This window comes from Meriones unguiculatus, chromosome 10, assembly GCF_030254825.1.
Source record: "Meriones unguiculatus strain TT.TT164.6M chromosome 10, Bangor_MerUng_6.1, whole genome shotgun sequence".
Lineage (NCBI taxonomy): Eukaryota > Metazoa > Chordata > Mammalia > Rodentia > Muridae > Meriones > Meriones unguiculatus.
The window spans coordinates 40,768,918-40,789,452 of NC_083358.1; the positions used below are offsets into that span (position 1 = coordinate 40,768,918).

Genomic DNA, 20,535 nt, shown 5'->3' on the forward strand with positions numbered 1-20,535 from the left:
GCAGGAACTCATTTCTCTCGTTCACTTCCGCATCCTGGTGCTCGATACAATGCCGGCTTCATAGTAGCTGTTCAATCGGTATTTGCTGAATGGATGCACCAATGACATGGATGACACAGTTACAAAGTCCTCAAGAGCAGGCTCCACGCCCTGCTGCTCTGGCAGGCAGGGCAGTGAGTCTGTGAATACTTTATAACCACTGCTCCCCCACTACCGCCACCTCCTCTTTAACCAGCCACTATGATTCCGAATTCAAGAGGCCTCCCCAACACAATCCTGGGCTATTTTTGGTCTGTTTTTTTCCCATTCTGCCCTATTATGGTAGTAAGAGGAGGCTGGCTACCTGGGGCTTGCTGTCGCTGTACTGAAAACCAATCTTCCTCTCTCTGCAAGCCACGAGGCGATGTTCTCTGTACCGAGCTACAGGGCGACAACCACCCAGGCTGTGTTTGCAGAGAACTGTGTGATTACATTTTTAGCTTTCTGGCCAGGGGTGGCCAGTGAAAGTGATTAAAGAGACATACCCAAGACATAGGAAAACAGACCCCAACCACGTCCTCAAAGACTCCTTCTCCTCCCTTCCCCCCACTCACCCCCACACAGGCATAAGCTTCTCCCTCTCCTTTGATGGTCTGTCTTCTCATTTTAGATGACTTCCTAGGCCTCAGATCTCTCCTATGCAGACTCTGAGGGGCCTCTCTAAGCTAATGAGATTGTGAGCTGGAGGTCTGGCTGTGGCCTGCTCTAATCATCTTCTGCTCCAAGCTTAACATGTTCATCTAATTTGGATGCCAAAGAGGAAAAACTTTCCTTTTTAGGAGACAGAATGCAAGAGCATGTGAGGAAGGGATTTGCTCTCTGTAAGCACAGAAGACCTGAGTAATGGTGTCTTTCCATGTGGAAGAGACGAGGCCTTGGCTGAGGCAGCTCTCTCCTATACAGACAGCAATTGCCAGGGGTTAATACAGCCTAGTTCCGACGCACAGGAGCCAGGAAGGCAAGTGCAGCCCATGAGGTGTTCAAGGATGTATATGGTGACGGAGAAGTGATCATAGTGACCTCATCTGTTTTGAGAGGTTCCTACAACTCTCTGGAGCATGAAGAGTGGCAGGGATCACCTTCTCTTTCTGGAGGTGAGAAGCCATGGGATGTAGGCTGGTGTGGTAGCTGAGAGAGCAAAGCAGATGCACCCGTGGCACCTGTCCAACCTGGCTTGTTGATCGAAACATAGGGATTTAAACATCCTGGGTTCAAATCCCAGCTCCACCCCCCAGCCCTGTGGCTTTTAAAAATTTATCTATAAAAGTCAGTGCCCTTTTCTGCCAATGGAAAAGATTCCCTCTGGGTGTGTTCAAAGCATTTAATATGCTGAGCCTCCATCCCCCCTCCAGGATCCTTGGCCACTGTCCTGGAGGACAAAGGGGGGGGCAGCAAGGCTCAAAAAGCCATGGGTATGATGGAAATGACCTTCTGGGACCGGCTTCAGCAAGACTGCTCATTATTCAGTGGGAACAAAGGCCATACAGTTCTCGGGGTGTGAGCAGGGTGGCTCCTACGGTAGGCATACACTATTGGCTGGGATTAGGAATGCCAGGGATGTTTTATTTGTGTTTGGCAGCACAGTCAAATCATATGAACAGGAACACAGTACCTAATTATCCTATGGGCAGCGGGAGGGAGGGGTGTTATAGGAAACTATGTCAATGGTCACATACCAGATGTGGTTAGAAGCATCTGTGCCTAAGGACACTCTCCAGATGAGATCAGGAAGAGAAGAGGAAGCCCCACTGACAAAATGAGTCCTTCATTTAGCTCGGGGCTTTCTGGTCATGGTGGACTATGTCCTTCACAGCAGGGTTTCCCAACATTCATAGACAAGTAAGCATAAAGTGGTAAGCACAGCCCAGGCAGACAACAAACAGGAAAACCACAGAAGCCGCCATTGTACTCCCATCTTGTAAGTGAAGAGTTGGTGGTGGTAGTTCCTCAGTCTCACAGGATGTAGAATCTCCAAGGAGACAAGCCTCTGGGCACATCTGTGGGGGGCTATCTACATTAGCTTAGCTTCTGGCTGTGCCTGTGAGAGATTGTGTAAATTATCTAGTTGAGTTGAGAAACCCCACCTTAACGGTAGGTAGCCCCATTCCATGAGCTGAGGGCCCAGACTGAATAAGAGGAGAAAATGAACTGGGCACCAGTGTTCATCTCTTTTTGCTTCCTGATTGCAGACATAATGGGACCAGCTGCCTCAAGCTCCTGCCTCTGTGATTTCTCAAACTGTGAGCCAAAGTAAACCCTTTCTCTCTTGAGCTGCTTTTGTCAGAGCAGTGAAGGAAGTAACTAAGGCAGATAGGAATAGCACGTTCTCTGGGCTTTCAGGTTTCAGTGAAGCAGTGTACACAGCGGCTCTACAGTGCTGGGCAGAGGCAGCGTCTTCGCCAGCCCGGGCTGCCATCACATCAGAGCATGAACAACTTAAACAACAGAGAGAATTTTTTAAAGATGTATTTATTTTATTTTATAAGTATTTTATAAGTATAATTTTTTGCCTACATGTATGTGCACCATACATACAGAAGAAGGCATCAGATCCTGTGAAACTGGGGTCACTGATGGTTGTAAGTCACCATGTGGGTACTAGGAACCAAACCAGGGCTGCAAGAACAATGCTGCTTTTAACTGCTGAGTCATCTCTCCAGTCCCTGACTTTTCCTTTTTTTTTTTTTTTAATTGTTTATTTGTTTTTATTTTGCGTGCATTGGTGTTTTGCTTGCACTGTGTGAGCCTGTCAGAAGCTCTGGAACTGGAGTTGCAGACATGTCTGAGCTGCCACGGTGTCAAGTCCCAGGGTGCTGGGACTTGAACCCTGGTCCGCTGGATATGCAGCCAGTGCTCTTAATTGCTGAGCTATCTCTCCAGCCCCTGACATTTTTAACACAGCTTTGAAGACTGACAAGTCCAAGATTAGGAGTCCAAAGGGTTCAGATCTCAATGGTGCTGTCTTCCTGGCTGACAGATGATCACCTCCTCACAGAGTCCTCATAGTAGAGAGGAAGTCAGTTCTCAGTGTCTCTTATTATGAAATCATACTTCTACCCTATGAAAGCCCTTCCTCCATGGCCTTCTTTAACTTCAGCCATCTCCTGAAGACCCTGCATTAGGCAGAATTTTGTCATTGCAGCAAAATACTTGGCATAAATAATTTTAAGAGAGATGATTTATTTTGGCTTATGGTTTCAGAAAACTCAATCCGTAGTTCTTGGCTCTGTTAATTCGAGAGTAAGAGAGAAAATGATGTTCACAGGGACATATGGCAGAGGCCACCTACCTCATGACATACAAAAAGCAGAGGGCTTGGGAGGAGCCTGGGACCACGCATAATCTCCTAAGCCATACACTCAGTGACCTAATTCCTCTGACAAGCCCTACCTCCGGAAGTTTCCAGGACCGCTTGGGGACAAAGCCTGTGAGGCACATTTCACATTCAGACCATAATGAACCCGTGTCTCGGTGGTCACACTGATGGTTAAAACTTAACATGTTTGTGGAAGAGGGAACTAGGGGTACAGCTCAGCCCACAACAGTGTGTGCATATCCGAGCCTTAACATACTCTGCACTAATCACTGTTTGAAGAAGCTCACATCAGTACTGTGATCAAGCTGGCGACTCATCTGACATTTTGATGTTCTTCCCACATCTGAATCACTGCACTGATTTCAAATTCCCACCGTGGCTGAGAATCGTGCTGGCTGCTGACCAGCCAAGGCTAGCACTTTCCAGTCATTATTTCTGCATGCCCACCCCCCAGCTTGGGTGGGTTTCAGCTTCCAATGACCATATCTACACCTACTCCTGGTTTGGGTTTGGCTCTTAATTTTGGTTTCTTAAAATAGGATTGTGGGCTGTGGAGATGGCTCAACCATTAAAGGCTAGGCTCACATGTAAAAAAAAAAAATATATATATATATATATATATATATATAAAAAAGGCTAGGCTCACAACCAAAAAGTAGGATCTTGCTATATAGCTCCGGCTGGCTTCAGATTCACTCTATGTCTTTGACGTCATGATATTCCCGACTTCTGGGATTACAGGTGTGCATGCCTGGACCTTCCAATTCTTTAAAGGACTTCCCTTGACCTACCAGGCTGTTCCTCAAGATCAGGCAAAAGGTTGTGTATGTCTGGCAGTTTATTTTCCCTCACAGTCATGACAACTTGTGCTGTCACAAAATTATTCAGCAGGATCCCAGAATCTGCTTCTGAGGAGCCAGTCAAGACACCAGCTCTACCTTCACCCCACCCCCTAATGACACTGTACCTGACCCTCAAGTGTTAACCTAGTAATTTCCTCACGATAACCTCAAGAAGCAGTGTTTCAATGATGCCCACGCTGCAGATGAGAAAAAATTTGCAGGAAAAGTTCTAGTAACTTGCCTAACATTACACATCTGTAAGCAGCATGGTGAGAATTTTGTAATTTTTGTTTCTTTAAAAAAAATCCAACAACACACCAATTGGGGCTGGAGAGATGTCTCAGCTGTTAAAAGCACTGTCTGCTCTTCCAGAGGACCCAAGTTCAATTCCCAGCAACCATGTGGTGGCTCACAACCATCTATAATGTGAACAGATACCCTCTTTTGGAAAGCAGATAAAGCATACATATACATTAAATAAATAAATAAATAAATAAATAAACAAATAAATCTTTAAAAAAAACACAGAAATGTTATGGGAATATGTTTTTGTTTTAATCCCAGGTGTGGAGATATGAGGTTGCGTCACAGCAGCTGACTGTGATTTGCCTCATGCTCTAGCAGAGGTGTGGTTTTGCCAGCTGCAGGTAATTTCTGCAAGTGTGTGATGCTTGGAATTCTGGGAACTCTTAAGAGAGTATATAAATGCTAGAGCTCTGAGAGGGGCAGTGGAAGCTAATGTTGCTCCTTCCCTTGTTGTTGTTGTTGTTGTTGTTGCTGCTGCTGCTGCTGCTGCTGGTTGCTGGTTGCTGGTTGCTGGTTGCTGGTTGCTGGTTGCTGGTTGCTGGTTGCTGTTCTTGCAGTTTGTCAAGTGGTCTGTACAAAGAGACAAGTAGCAAAAATTGAATATTCTGACAGCAAAGATCAAACTTGCCCCAAAGAACTCTAACCCCTAATCAGCAGGAAGCAGTCTAATAATATTGAATCCCCTTTCCCCTCCAACATTATTTTCCTCCTAGTGAGTATTTGGGGACTGGAAGGGTGGAATAAGGGTGAAGAAGGATAGAAAAAAAAGGGAACCCACAAAGTAGCCAAACGTTCAGCTACAGCATGGAGAGAATCTGCTTCCCACCATTCTTTTGCCCCACTCCTGTCTTGTACTCAGTATGTGCCAAACTATTTAGGGAAGGGCTATTGCTGTCTCAGGCACTCTAGTACTAATCAGAACCCATCAAGGACAAATGAATGAGAGACTGAACGGATGACCTAAGTACTTATTCAGCAGCTACTTAGATATTTTAGATTAAGGCAGGTGATTTATCCACCTGCTTGGGAGCCTCTCTGTTTTCCTTTTGGCTCTCAAAAAGAATTGTTATGGATTTCATTCATTTTCAATACCAAAACCTTCAGAGGATTCTGAACCAATTTGACCACAATCTCACTTGGCTGCTCTTCCCTAATTCCTCCAGACTATTCCTAACCACAATCCCGAGTGTGGAGCTGCCTGTGAGAGGTAAACAATAGCAGCAGTAAAAAGTGAGCCCCTTGTGCTAAATCCACCAGCCACAATGTCATCCAGTGTGTTCTATTATTGCCTCCACCTCATGAAAGAGGGGACAAGATCAGAGCATTCAGGTCACCTTCCTGACATAACAAAGCAGGGAAGAAAAAACAACCGGGGCTTGGACCTAGTTTCATCCAGCTCCCAGATATATGCTGTTAGCTCATAGGTCATAAACTCAGGACTACAAGTCAGAAAGTCCACAAGTCCTATGTTTCATTTCACCTTCAGAGGTTTGGGGTTTTTTTCCATATTAAAATGCCTATGTTTTAGATGTCCATTTCACTAAGTAAAATCTGAGTTCTCAACTCTTCTGAACCTAGTCAGATATGGTAACTGAAAGCCATATACCCAGAAGACATGACTAATAGGAGCCAATACCTCTACATAATGACGCACTCCCAGTATGACTTGCTGCTACCCACTGCTCTTCTGGGCTCCCACCAGCTTTGAGTCACCCATTTGTTTCACCTTCCTGGCCCCTGAAAGGGTTTATCTGCTACTCCCATCAACCACTGTACCACCACCCCATCTCATACCTAAGATTGCTCCTCCCACCAGGAGAAACAGTGACAGCATTTAGATCATGTGGGTGATAATAACGTCATGGCATTCCAAATTTGACAAAGTATTCTTGTATCCATGAGCTTGTTTGATTGTCAAGACAATAGACATTTCCTGGCAACTGATCTGGGCCAAGGTCTGTCAATAAACATGAGAGAAGCAGAGGAAAAAAACATAAGAGTCTCTGCTTTTTAAAAGGCCACAGCCCTGCAGTGCAGAGAAGCCACTGAAAATAGAACTGAACACAGATACAGAAGATGTTTATACCAAGAACAGGAAGGCCAGAGAGGCAGCAACCAGCTGGCCAAGTGCCTGAGCTCAGGCCACTATAACAAATTACCAGAGGCTAAGCTGACTCATAATAACAGAAACTTGTTTGTAGACTAAAACTCCAGAATCAAAGTGCCTCCAAAGGTCCCACTTCTGGGCTACAGACTGCCAACTTCTTGTGGAGTTTCTACATGGCTGAAAGATAGCTCTTTAGAGTCTCTCTCTCTCTCTCTCTCTCTCTCTCTCTCTCTCTCTCTCTCACACACACACAAACACACACACACACACACATCTGTACTCTGGATAGCCTGGAACTCATTATGTAGACTGGGATGTTCTTGAACTCACAGAAATTGGCCTGTCTCTGCCTTCTGAGTGCTGGGAGTGAAAGTGTACATCACTAGCCCAGGCCTAGAGCCTCTTTCACAAGGGCCCTAACCCCATTCCTGAGACTTCTACCCTTGACAACACAGTTACCTCCTACAGTTCTACCTCCCCACTCCATCACCTTAGGGGCTAGCATGCCAACATACAGGAGTGGCACAAGCATTTGGTTCATATACCAGGTGAGCTAAGATGTTTCCCAGTCTCCCTGATACACCCTGAGGGATGAACATGACTGTGTAACTAGGTAGTCAAGTACATCCCTGGCAAAATCACAACTATGGCAAGAAGCCAATGCTGTTCATTTTAAAGACATGAGCTGCTCTTGGCAGGGCCTCGGGGAGCATAGGTGATCTTGTCTCCCCAAACCCTTGCTCAGCCCTGCTTTTTCTGGCCCTAGAGACTTTGCACATTCCCTGCACTGTAATCCTTCAAGTCTCACCTAGACATGATTTCTTCAGGAAAACCAGCCCTGGTGCTGTAGTCAGGTCTCTCCTGTACTCAGGATGGCTCCTTCAGTGTGCCGTAGCTCATAACTATGGGACTGTTGGATTAATGTCTGACTCCCTCTGTGACAGACTGAACTATTAGCCCCAATTCCTTATACTTCTGTTTGTACTCCCTTTGCTGTGGGAGTCCAAGGTCTTCTCCTGGCTTTGAGCTCAGGACATGTCTTATCTAGGCCATTGTAAAGTGGATGGAAGTGGCAATGTGCCACTTAGGCACTTTGTGTGTTTCTGCTATCACCATGAGAACATGGCTAGCTGATCTCTGGGTCAAAAAGAACGCTTTCATTCTTTCTGGTTCATTTCACATGGACCAGACATAAACTCCATCTACCACTTAGAACCACCCCCACAGAACCCAGCCAGTTCCCCCAGCCCACGGCCAAAGGCTCGGCTAACATAAGCAAAATGCTCGCTGCATGCCCCTGAGCTATAAAGGCAATGTGTGATGCTGCAGTGGCTGAACGGTGCACTATCTGCTCGAGCTAAGCCTTATGAAGGCTTACATCAACTGTCCAGACAGAGTCCTTACCACCCACAGCTTATTGAACCTAGATCTTCACCAGCAGCAAGCAAGCCCCGCACCGCCCGAGGAGCAGGCCTCGCCAGCCACAGTATCTTTTCGTCAGTGAGTACAGCACAAGTTCGTAAGAGACAAATAAAGAAGGAATGAGTGAGTTGCCTTCTCCGCACTTGCTTTTTGAGGAATTTCTGCCCAGAATCTCAGGGCTCACAGAAAACACCTACGACAGAAAGGGTTTTGGATCCTCAGAAATGTCAGATCCCGTCAGCCATCAAAGTCTGACTGCACTAGAAAGTTTCTCCCATAATTCTCATCTTCATTTCAATCAACTCAGAGACCAGAGAAGTTGATGCTATTAATAATTATGTAATAGCCTATAATAAGAGGCTAATAAGACTGTACTTGGCTAGATCACACCAGACTGTCCACTTTCTTCCTTACAACCACGTGGGACACACAGATAAGAAATCTGGGCTTTGGGGTCTCGAATGCACCCATGCACACAGCTACCAAGGATGCAGGGAATTCATACAGGCAGTTTGAATACAGAGGCTGTGTCTCTAACCACTGAGATATACTGCCATGGTAGTGATTCGGAAGGTCTAAGAGTCATTCCCAGTTTGATTGCATGTGATCAGCATGAGCTCAGGCAAGTCTCTTTCCTTGCTGAGTAAAGGAGTTTGAAGACCATGCCAGCTCAAGTGGCCACTGGCCTGTGGTTTCAGCTGCTCTTCCTATCCTCACATTCACCCTTAGGCTGCTGTCTCTTGGGAGACTCCTCTCAGGAGCATCAGACACCAGCCTTGTCAGACAAGCACTGGTAACTGAAACAGCTTTTTACTGTCAGTGTATAGCATGCATCAGGACTCCCAAAAATGCTCCCATCATGTATGTGATAAAGAGATCAAAAGTGAGCATCAAGCCAGGTATTGTGGCACATGCTATGCAGCATTCAGGGGGCCAAGGTAGAAGAGTCATCTATTCAGGGACAGCCTGGATTACATGGTAAGTATGAGGCCAGTGTGGGCTATATAACAGTGGGTTTCTGTGTGTGCTAGCCTGGTCTACACAACCAGTTCCAGGCCAGTCCAGCTTGCATAGTGAGACCCTGTTTCAAAAATTTTAAATTAAATAGTAAACAGAGGCAGGACTATGGGTGTGGCTCAGGAGCAGAATGCCTATATAGTATGTCCAGATTCCATCTCTAACACTACAGAACAAAAAAAAAAAAAAAAAAAAAGAAGAAGAAGAGAGGAGAACAAGAGGTGAGACCAGAGTTAACAAGCAAGAATGTTCACATAGTATATCATTAAGAAAAAACAAATAAATGAAAACAAGAAACCCAGTCCAATTGTCATCAGAAAGGCTTTATCCAGCAACTGATGGAAACAGATACAGCGACCCAAACATTAGGCAGAGCTCAGGGAATCCTGTAGAAGAGGGGAGGAAGGACTGTCAGACCTAAGGGTCAAGGACACCCAAGAAAACCCACAGAATCAACCACCCTGGGCTCACAGGGGCTCACAGACGCTGAGCTGACAACCAGCCAGAGAGCCTGCATACGACCAGCCTAGGCCCTCTCCATATGTTAGAGTTATGCAGCTTGTTTTTGTGGGACTCCTAACAGTGGGAGCAGGACCTATCTCTAACTTTTTCCCTGCTTTTGGGACCCTTTCTTCCTACTGGGTTGTCTCCCCTTAATATGAGGTGAAATGCCATGATGGGTTGATATACATAGGAGGCCTACCCTATTCTGAAGAGAAACAGAGGAGTGGATTTAGGGGTAGTGGGAGAGAACTGGGAAGAGGTGAGGGAGGGGAAACTGCTGTCAGGATGTAATATATGAGAGAAGAATAAATTTAAAAAGTATAAAAGAAAAAACATAAGAAATACATATAGAAGCAGAGACACACATGTTTACACTGACAGGAATCCCATAAAAACACAAAACTGGAAACCATAACAAAAGGACTTATAAGGTAAGAAAAAGAAGGAGAGAGAAGGGGCTGAAGGAGCCCTGACCACCCCATCCACCGTAAATTCTCAGTGCATACAGGGGAGCCATGCAGTCTCCCAGGAGTGCAAAACAGATCTGGCACATAGGCACATACCCGTCCTCCCAACACCTAGGAAGCAGATACATTCCAGAACAGCCCAGGCTACTGAGTGAAACCCCGTCTCAACCTCACCCTCAAACCTGCAAAATGTCCAAAATGGCTCATTTATGCTTTTATCTATCACAGCATTATTCAAAAGAAAAATATTCAAATGCCAGCCAATAGCAAACTGATTAAATAAACCACAGTTGTTCACATCTTTAACCCCAGCACTTAGGAAGCTAAGTCAGAATTGCTGTGAATTCAGGGTCAGCCTGGGCACACAGCGAGTACCAGGCTAGCCCAGGCTATATAACATTACCTTACCTCAAAAAAAGCAGAGCAAAACAAATAGTGAAGTTATTAAATCAATCATGATACAGTTATTAAAGGATTGCTGTCTAATAGTGAAAGGAAATGAGGAAATCCTCCATGTCCTTGCCAGGAAAAATTCTCCCAAGTACACTGAGAGGTAAAGCTGCAACCTCCCGTGACCTTCGTGGTGTGAAGTTGTCAGCAGCTGTCTAGATGGCTGGTCTGGTCTCACACTTCATTTTTTAGCCTGTTAAGTTTAATGTCCCTCAGCTTGGTGATGTAAATAGAACACTCTCCTTGCAGCTATGACTGGGGTTTTCATCTGTGCTCAGAGACCCTGCTCTCACACATACTGTTCACCGCAGCCAGTGGGTTCTGGGATCTGTCTGTATGGCTTACATGTGTGTGGTAGGGGGAGGGGTGGGCTGTCAAAACAGAGGTACTTCTCCTAATCTTTCACTTCCTGACCACTTTTTTTTATCTTTTGAACCAGGCCCTCATGATGTAGCCCAGCAGGCTGGCCTCAAGCTCTTGATCCTCCTGCCTCAGCCTTCCAATTGCTAGTACTCTAGATGCATACACCAATGGTCTAGGGCCTTCAGCACGGTGCCCAACAGGTATATACTTCCTCAAGAAGATTAAATGAAGTAATACACACAAAGGATTTAGTAGGATGCCTTCCACCTTTAAAAGTATTTTTAATCAATCAAAAAGGTCTCCTTGCTGGGCTCATACTTGTAATCCCAGCACTCTGGAAGCTAAAAAAGAAGGAGAGAAAGTTCAATGCCAGCCAAGACCACATAGGGAAACAGGAGCTAAAAATAATTTTAAAACAAATAAGAAGTTTGATGGAGGGAGTCCCTTCCACCCTTTGTCTCTGGACCCGATGTCCACACTCTATAACACACAGCATTCAAAACACCAGCTTGGAAGCAGAGACCCTTTCCAGATATGGTCCTTGATCTCAGATTCCTCAGCTACTAGAATTATAAGAAATCAAGTTCTTGGATGTTTTTAGGGCTGATAGCTTGGTCTTGGATAACCGATTGATAACAGCCTTCCGAGGCTGTCCCTGATGAGTGTTGTTGTCGTTGTTCAGGTCTTGCTCAGGCAACCGTGTTTTTGAGATTTTTTTTGTGATTGTAACTTCATACAAGAACTAAATGGACTCAGTAGGTGGTATTTATATATCTATCTACTTACACGTGTTTTATTACTTCTCTGTGCTGTGATGAAACACCACGACCAGGCAATTTCTGTAACAAAAGTTATTTAGATGTATGGGTCCACTCTGGCAGAACAAAAGCACCAGGGGCAGGAGCAAAAGGCTAAGAGCTGACAGCTGAAACCTCAAGCACCGAGCATAAAGAGAACTCAGAACAGTATGAGTCTCTAAACTCTTGAAACATGCCTCCAATAACAAACCTCCTCCAAAAAGATCACACCTCCTCAGCCTCCCCAAACACTGCCACCGGCTGGGAACCAAATATTCAAATGCATGAGCCTATGGGAACATCTCACTCAACCAACAAGTGTGGCCTGTGGCCAAGGCTGGAATTGGAGCCTCACGGAAGGCCATCGTCATCAGTTTTGCCCTCAAGTTTAAACAGCCTAATAAATTTGGAGACTTCATTGGTTTACATGTTGATTTATGTGATGAAGAGTTTGTATGTGCATTTTTACTTTACTCGGCCTTGGTGGAATCCTCCCTACAATTATTACAAGTGTTTCCAAAAGCAGTCAGGAAACTTAGCAGTCTCCCTTCTCCCTGGAGTCCAAGGTTTCAAATGCAGCATAGGACACGATGTGGCTTCTACAACCCCACTATGACATTTATTATAGTCATAGTGTTCCTTTCTCTGTCATCACCCTCTGCCACTCACAGGCATCACCGTGTCCAACAGGCAACACAATAGGGCGTCAGCTTGGATCAATAACTGGCTTACCAGAGCTGCCCAGACATCTTTCTCCATTCATCATCTCTGGGAAATGCTGCTGTACATCCATTTCACAGATGAGGAAGCTGAGTCTCAGCCACCCAAAGTCATAGTAACCAATCCAGAGCTCTATCTCACACTAACTGCAAACTCTAGTTATCATCCATTGCACTATCCTGCCAGGTAAAAGCTTGTAACTTGTGAGTGTACACTATGGGAGAGCTGGCTGAGTCGGCAGGATAAACCACAGGCATTCCCTCCTCCAGGGCTGTGGGGGTGATGTGAAAGATGGCGGCCAAGAGGCATTTACAGCCTAGATGTGAGCAAGAGTAGGAGACAATACGAAGGCATCTGGATAAGTCTGGGTAGCTGATGCTGCAGTTGATAGTAGTTGATACCGATGACCAAAGAGCTAAGATCCAGGCTGCCAGGGCAGCACTGCCTCTGCCAGTGTACCTGGCCATTATCTTCCACAGAAGGCACAGGGGAGTGCACAGCTCTTCCTCACTCCCTCCTGATGGACATGTCTGAGAACTCCAGGGATCCAAGTCATTTCCTGCAGGATTCCTGTGGAGTGCCAGGCACAATGAAACCCATAGGCTGCTAGTCTATGGAAGCCAATGCTGCTACTGAGTCCTGGTAAATGACACGCCTGCTCTAGCCTCAACTATGAGCACCTTTGAGAGAGGACCAGGTCTTGGCCATCACTTCAGTCCTCGCACCTCCCTTGGCTGATACATGGTAGACATTCAGCAAATATGTGCTGTCTAGGAAAATGCAGTGTTAGAAGAGTGGATAGACAAGTATGTCAAATGCCTACCTCCAGTTAGGGCAAAGCACTTAACAGATGTTTAATAGAGAACAGATTGATCCTGACAGGTAAACTGTAGGTTCCAGGAAAATGCACATACATTCTTGTTGATGGCAGTGGGGATAGACTGATAACAGTTTCTGTAAGAAAACTATTTAAAATACCTTGTGGGGGTACAAGGGCTAGAGAGATAGTTCAGCGGCAAGAACATTTTTTGTTCTTATAGAAGACCCTGGTTTAATTCCTACCACCCACATGATGCCTCGCAACTGTCCATAACTCAAGCTCCAGGACATCCAAAGCCCTCCTCTGATCTCCTCAGGCACCAAGCATATACATGGTACACAGACATGTGTGAAAGAAAAACACTAATACACAAAAAATAATAAATAAATGACAAAAAACTAAAAAAAGAACAAAATAAGCACGAATGATTAAAAAAAGAATTCCTTATTAGAACAATGTCTTAGGAGAGATGTCCTGTGAACTCCAGCTCCAGGAGATCTGATGACTCTAAACCTCTAAACTCTATGGAGATAGATAGATAGATAGATAGATAGATAGATAGATAGATAGATAGATAGATGATAGATAGACAGACAGACAGACAGACAGACAGACAGACAGACAGACAGATAGATAGATAGATAGATAGATAGATAGATAGATAGATAGATAGATGCATGAAAAAAGAATACCTTAGGATAGGGCTGGAGAGATGGCTCAACAGTTGAAAGCACTTGCTGATCTTGCAAAGAACCGCAGTTCCATTCCCAGAACCAACACAGTTGCTCACAACCTTCTGTAAGTCTGGTTCCAGGCAACGACCCAGCACCCTATGCTGGACTTCACAGGTGTCTGCACACACATGGTCCACAGACATTCATTTGGGTACACACACATACATACATATAAAATTCTTTTGTTGTTGAAAGAGTAGATTTAAAATACCTTCCAAGACATTTTTATCAAGTAAAAAGACACTGTGCTATTTTGGTTTGAGTCTCACATATCCCCAAAGTCCATGTAATAGAGGCTTGTTTACCAGCCTTTTGTGCAGCGGGGCTGGAAATGGTGAACACATTAAGATGAGGGGCCTGAAAAGATGCTCAAGTACACAAGAAGGACATTTGCTCAATCATGTTCATAGCAGTTTTATTCGTAATAGCCAGAAGCTGGAAACAACCCAGATGTCCCTCAGATAAGAAATGGATACAGATATTGTGGTACATTTACACAATGGAATACTACTCAGCCATTAAAAACAAAGAAATCATGAAATTTGCAGGCAAATGGTGGGATCTAGAAAAGATCATCCTGAGTGAGGTATCCCAGAAGCAGAAAGACACACATGGTATGTACTCACATATAAGTGGATATTAGACATATAATATAGAAGAATCATACTAAAATCTGTACACCTAAGGAAGCTAATCAAGAAGGACAATCCTGGGTAAGATGCTCAATCTTCATGCAGAAAGGCAAATGAGATGGACATTGGAAGAGGGAGAAAACAGTGAACTGGACAGGAGCCTATTACAGAGGGCCTCTGAGAGACTCCACCCAGCAGGGTATCAAAATATATGTTGAGACTCATAGCCAAATGTTTTATAGAGTGTAGGGAATCTTGTGAAAGAAGGGAGAGATAGAAAGACCTAGAGGAAACAGGAGCTCCACAAGGGGAGCAACAGAACAAAAAAATCTGGGCACAGGGGTCTTTTCTGAGACTGATACTCAAAACAAGGACCATGCATGGAGATAACTTAGGACCCCTGCACAGAAATAGCCCAAGGCAGCTCAGTATCCAAGAGGGTTCCCCAATAATAGGACCAGGGACCATCTCTGGCTTGAACTCAATGGGCTGCCTCTTTGATCACCTCCACCTGAGGGGGGAGCAGCCTTACCAGTCTACAGAGGAAGACAAAGAAGCCAGTCCTGATGAGACCTGATAGACTATGGTCAGATGGAAGGAGAGGAGGACCTCCCCTATCATTGGACTGGGGGAGGGGCTACAGCTGGGATACAAAGTGAATAAACTGTAACTAATAAAAATATGAAAAAAAAAGATGTGGGGCCCGATGGGCAGAAATGAGATTGATGGAGCTGTGCACTTATAGGAGCTAAGAGGACCCTGGCTGGTCTGTCTCTCTCCAGGTTTCTTTCTGTGTGTCTGTCTCTCTGTCTGTCTGTCTCTTCTCCCACCAAGCTAAAGCGAGCTAAGCAGATTTGCTCCCACCACAGTGCACTCTCTGCCTTCCTACAATTTTAGAAATAGCAAAGACAACGAACCAGCAACTGAAATTACAAGCTAGTAAGCCTCTCCTCCTCAAGCCGACCTGACTCAGGCCTTCTGTAACAGGATAGAAAACGGACCAACACACATGCCTAAGACACACACGGAGGACCTGGAGTCTGGAGCGGCTCTGCCACTTCCTCAGTTCTCCATCGTGGGTCTGTTCCCTTACATCTCTGTATGGTGTAAGGGAAAGAGATATCTACCCCCAGAGACACATGGTAGGAGTAAGATGGGATACTGTTTTGAAAGCACTCTGGGGTTTTATTTTGTTTTACAGTCCGCTTGCATTTACTGAGAATCTGGTGTTTATCTCTCAGTGAGAAATAAAACTGCTCATCCTCTGAGGGTTTCACAGTGTAACATCAAGCCAGGCCCGGGGATAGGAGTGACACAGTTAATTTTGTGTTAATTTGGCTACACTGTGGTACTGCTGTATTTGCTGAAACATTATTTTTAATAGTCCTGTGAAGGAGGGGGTTGTTGTGGTGGGTTTGGTTTTGTTTCTGAGATTAGCATTTACATCTGCTGACTTTGAATAACCCAAGTGCCTCCCCCCCAATGTGGGTAGACATCATCCAGTCAATTGAACACCTGCCCTAGGGTCTTAAGAAGCCAAAGAAAGAATCCATGGCCAGATGATATTTGGACTTAGCCAGCATCTGTGTCCCCAGCCAATAGTCCATTACCTCTCAAAATCTTGAACTTAGCCTCCATAGTCACATAAGCTATTTTCCTTGAAGTCATGCCTGCATCTGTCTGTAGAACCCCAGCTAGTCTGGGAAGGATAACACCAGAATGAGTTGGATCCTTCAGCGTGGCCTGTATGTACCTAGTATCCAAGAGCATGGAAGGATGGCAATGACTGCACCAGGAAGAGGGCGAAGAAAGACTTGAGATGCAGGAGCTGCACCCTGTACACCAAACTCTTTCAAGATGTGAGAGAAGATCATGTGTGTTGCCTCCTGTTCAAATAATACTCAGAAAGGTCAGGCAAGGAATCTTCCAGAGAGAGCAGATCAAAATCCATGTATGTATTAAGAAAGACTGAAGCATATCCCTTAGCTTCTCTGAGCCCCATCTCACTTCCTGCTAAAAGCTACTTCAAGGAGCCCTGGAACTCGATCCTTGTATCATTTGCTTTTCCATTGCTGTGATAAAACATCATGACCAAGAGCAACTGAAGGTAGAGAGGATTTATGTTGGCTTATGGTTCCACACAGAGTTCATAGTAGCAAAAGAGAGCAAGCAACAAGCAGTACGCACAGGAAGCTGAGAGCGTGCACCCTGAGTCATAAGCACAAATTTAGAAAAATCAAACTGGAAATGACAAAATACTTTTAATCTCAAAGCCTTTCCCCAGTGACATACTTCCTGTATCATGGCCGTACCTCCTAAACCTCCCCATCACACAGTGCCACCAAGTGGACACCAAGTATTCAAATACCAGAGCTTGAGGGGGACATTCTCATTCAAACCACTATTCTTCACAGGACCTCACAATCCTGTTGTTATCAAAATGTTTCTTGGTTTATGCCCTAAGGAGCATGAGTAACACCTTTAGACCTTTATCCAAGGAAGGAATGGAGAAATCTCATTTACAGCACATACTCTCTAAACTGTTATAAATAAAGACAAACACTGAACAATTTTAAGTAACCAACTGGGGCTGGAGAGATGGCTCAATGTCCCAGAGCACCGTCTATTCTTACAGAGAACACAGGTTCAATTCCCAGTATCCACATGGCAGCTCACAACTGTCTGTAACACCAGTTTCAGAGGATCCAACACCCTCACACACACATGCAGGCAAAATGCCAATGAACATAAAATAAAAATAAATAAATCATTTTAAGTAATCAACTAGAACTGTAAAAGTTATAAAATTGTATGTCCTTAGCGAGATGGCATCCTGCACTCTCCCAAAGGCATAGCAGGATACCCAGCCTGGAGAGCACCCTTCAGAGAGAGATACCTGGGGAGCCAGACAGGTGGCTGCTCCCAGCGCTTAGAGTGCTGCCTGGATCCCTGGAAGTCCTCTGGCCCCTTTCGATGCCCTGCAGAGAAGCGCGGGGGGGGGGGGGGGGAGTTAGTAGACAGACGGCATCAGCCTGAAGAGCTAGCAGGGCGATGCACATAGCTGGGTGGCACTGAAGCAAGGCACATGCTCTCCTTAGATTTGTGGAGCCTGATGCAGACTTCTGAAAACCAGGGTGTTCCAGCTGAAGCCAGAAACTAAAGCCTGCCACTCGCCCTGGCTCTAAGCCCCTTCCCTAGGACTCTCTACCCATCCCAGGCCTCGCCAGACCAAGGTTTGTTTTCAATAGGCAGCTTTATTATTTACAGATAAGGAAGAATGCCCCATGGATGGAAGAAACTAAATCCCTGAAGAATTCAAATAGCTGCTACATCCATTTAGAAGATTAAAAATATACTCAGCACATATTGTTTCCCTCTTATATGGAGCAAACTGCTAAGTAGACCTCTCCAGGGCTGCTCGGTGAGTCTCAGGCCAAATTAAAATCCACACTCACACTGGGGATTCAGAAAGTTCATATATCTAGTCTCAAACTGGAAAAGGATCAGAAAAAAAATAAAAAATGGAAGAGCAAGATACCATGGGCTGGAGAGATGGCTCAGAAGATAAAGTCCTTGCTCTATAGCATGAGGAGCAGAGTTTGGGCTCCAGGACCCGCAGAAAAGCTCCCTGTAATCCTAGAACTCAGGCGACGGACACAGGGAATCCCTGGAGCAAGCTGGTTAGCCAGACAGGCAAGGATTGCTGTGCTCTGGGTTCAGCAACAGGCCCTGCCTCAATAAACAACGTGGAGAGTGATTGAGGGTGACACCCTATGTCAACTTCAGGCCTTTACACACACTGGCACATGTGCACACATACTAACTCAAATGCACACCACACACAAAAGCAAACAAAGACATCCGGAATAGTCAGAGCTCAAAGAAGCCTTTTGTGCCTCGGAGCCTGACTTCCATTCCACCCTTCGGTCAGTTCGGCTCTCTTGTCTTTCTTAATCTGACCTCTTTTGCCTGTCATATCTAGCATATTTTAGAGAGACTATAAAGATAGAGAACAGAACTGTAGAGAACAGAAGTTGTCACGAGATAGTAGGTATGTGACATGTAGTAGGATTTCAGTAAACAACAGTAGCCAGTGTCACTTTCAAAGAAATGACTCTTCTGTTTGCACTAAGACACACTGGATAATCATTTTGTAGAGCAAACATCAGCCTAAATTGAAATCAGAGGACCAACACGCCATGTGCCACAAAGAGCCCCCTCATTCCGTGCTGCCATTTGGTTTCAGATTCAGCATTTTCGTCTTTGTTTTATGCTCAATGAGGAAATGCCTCAAGTTTATTTACCATCTCAACAGTAATGCCCATTCTTAAGGAAATTATCCTCACCAGGATCCGATTTGGTTGGAAAACGTTAAGTAATAAATCACATTGTGGAAAAAAAATTTTTTTTTTTTGCTTTTAAATAAAGATGAAAAAGATAGTGGAGTTCATAAAACACACCAGTCTGATCTGCGCCTTGCCCTCACCAGATCACTGGAAGCAAGGGTCAGCTCATCTCCATTTATCTCGTACTGATGGCGGCTCTGTGGCCTTTGGAGTGATCGATTGCGTGTTGGTGCACAAAGCCAAAGGTTAAATGTATTATTGCGCACCACAGGCCAACTCTAACCTCAGGATGAACGTCATAAACAAAAAAGGGAAAGTATAGTGGGGGTCTGTGGAGTGACTGGCTTTAGTCTCCAACGAATTAGAAAAGGGAAATGATGCCCCCTACCGTCAGGAGCCCAGACACACAGCCGGCCTCAGGAACTGGAAAGCAGCCTTAAAGCTGAAGTGCATTCTCAGAGTTGACAGGTCCCTGCCATCAGACTTGAGGCAAGCTGAGCAACACACTGCGGCTTCCTTCTTAATGGCCCCTGAGCAGTGAAGACTTCTATAAAGAGTTGGAGCTGTGTCTTGCTGGCAAAGCAGATAGGAAGGGGAAGCTTCAAGCCTATGGCAGAATCTTGGGGTACAGGCTGGTCTCTCCTAACCACAGATCTACCAGATCCACTCTGACAGGGGCAGAAGGAAGATTCTGCCACCCCCACCCCCATCTCTTAAAGATGGGCCCACCCTGGTCTTAAACCTGGCTCTTAGGATCCAGGCTCCATCGGAGATCCCACTTGAATAAGTTTCTTCATGTGCAATTAAGAGGTACGCTCTACCCCTTAAAGAGAAGTGAGCTAGCTGGGCCCACCCCTGAGATCCCAGCACTCAGGAAGTAGATGCATGAGGATCACTGGTGCAGGAAGGCAGTTAGTGAGGCCAGCCTGGGCTAACATAACAAAGACCCAGCCTTAAAATAAAATCCCTGGCCCAAGGACTCAGCCTCTGGACAGCCGTTGATGTGGACACCTGGAACAGAAACTACAAAGCTGAGAGCATCCACCATCAGACTGACCGTTTGCGGGAGTTAAGGGTGCTTGTTTACCAATAACTCTGGCTGTCTGGTGCCTACACACTCACACTGGGATGTGTATTATCTCCACCCCTGCAGTTGGATGGGGGCTCTTAAATGGCTCCAGCTTATGTTTTTTGAGCAGGAGTCAGAGCCTTGAGTTGTAGTGGCAGACCTTCCACAAAGAGCAAATCCCACGTCCCACAGCACCATCATAGAAGATAAAACCTGAGGCTCGGAGGATGTACTATAACCTAGTCCTTTGTGAATGACTCAAGGGCACGGGGTGCAGAGCCTTGTATTTAAGAGAACACTGAAACCCCAAGAGGCCTCATGAGGCTGCATCAGGTAAGCCAGACCTTAGTGCTACTTATTTGGGGTTTTTTTGTTTGTTTGTTTTTGTTTGTTTGAGATGGGGCCTTACTATATAGCCCAAGATGGCCCAGAACTCCCAATCTTCCTGCCTTGAACCCTGGAGTGCTGGTGGGCCTGCGCCGCCATGTCTGGCTTCTTAGTCATACTGACATTAGTGAAGGTCTAAGAGGCCATTACCCACCCTCTTACAGCGTGGCACTTGGAGAAAATGTCAAGTCACACAT

General features: G+C 45.4%; 1 long non-coding RNA gene across 1 annotated transcript in view; it reads right to left on the reverse strand.

Annotated features, from left to right (window-relative positions):
- Nucleotides 1-4,730: 4,730 nt before the first annotated feature.
- LOC132656850 (uncharacterized) overlaps nucleotides 4,731-20,535 on the reverse strand; it is a 61,373-nt gene continuing 45,568 nt past the window's right edge. The window contains exon 2 of the long non-coding RNA XR_009594616.1: nucleotides 4,731-5,073. This is a non-coding gene — a long non-coding RNA (uncharacterized LOC132656850). The remainder of the gene's footprint in view (nucleotides 5,074-20,535) is intronic.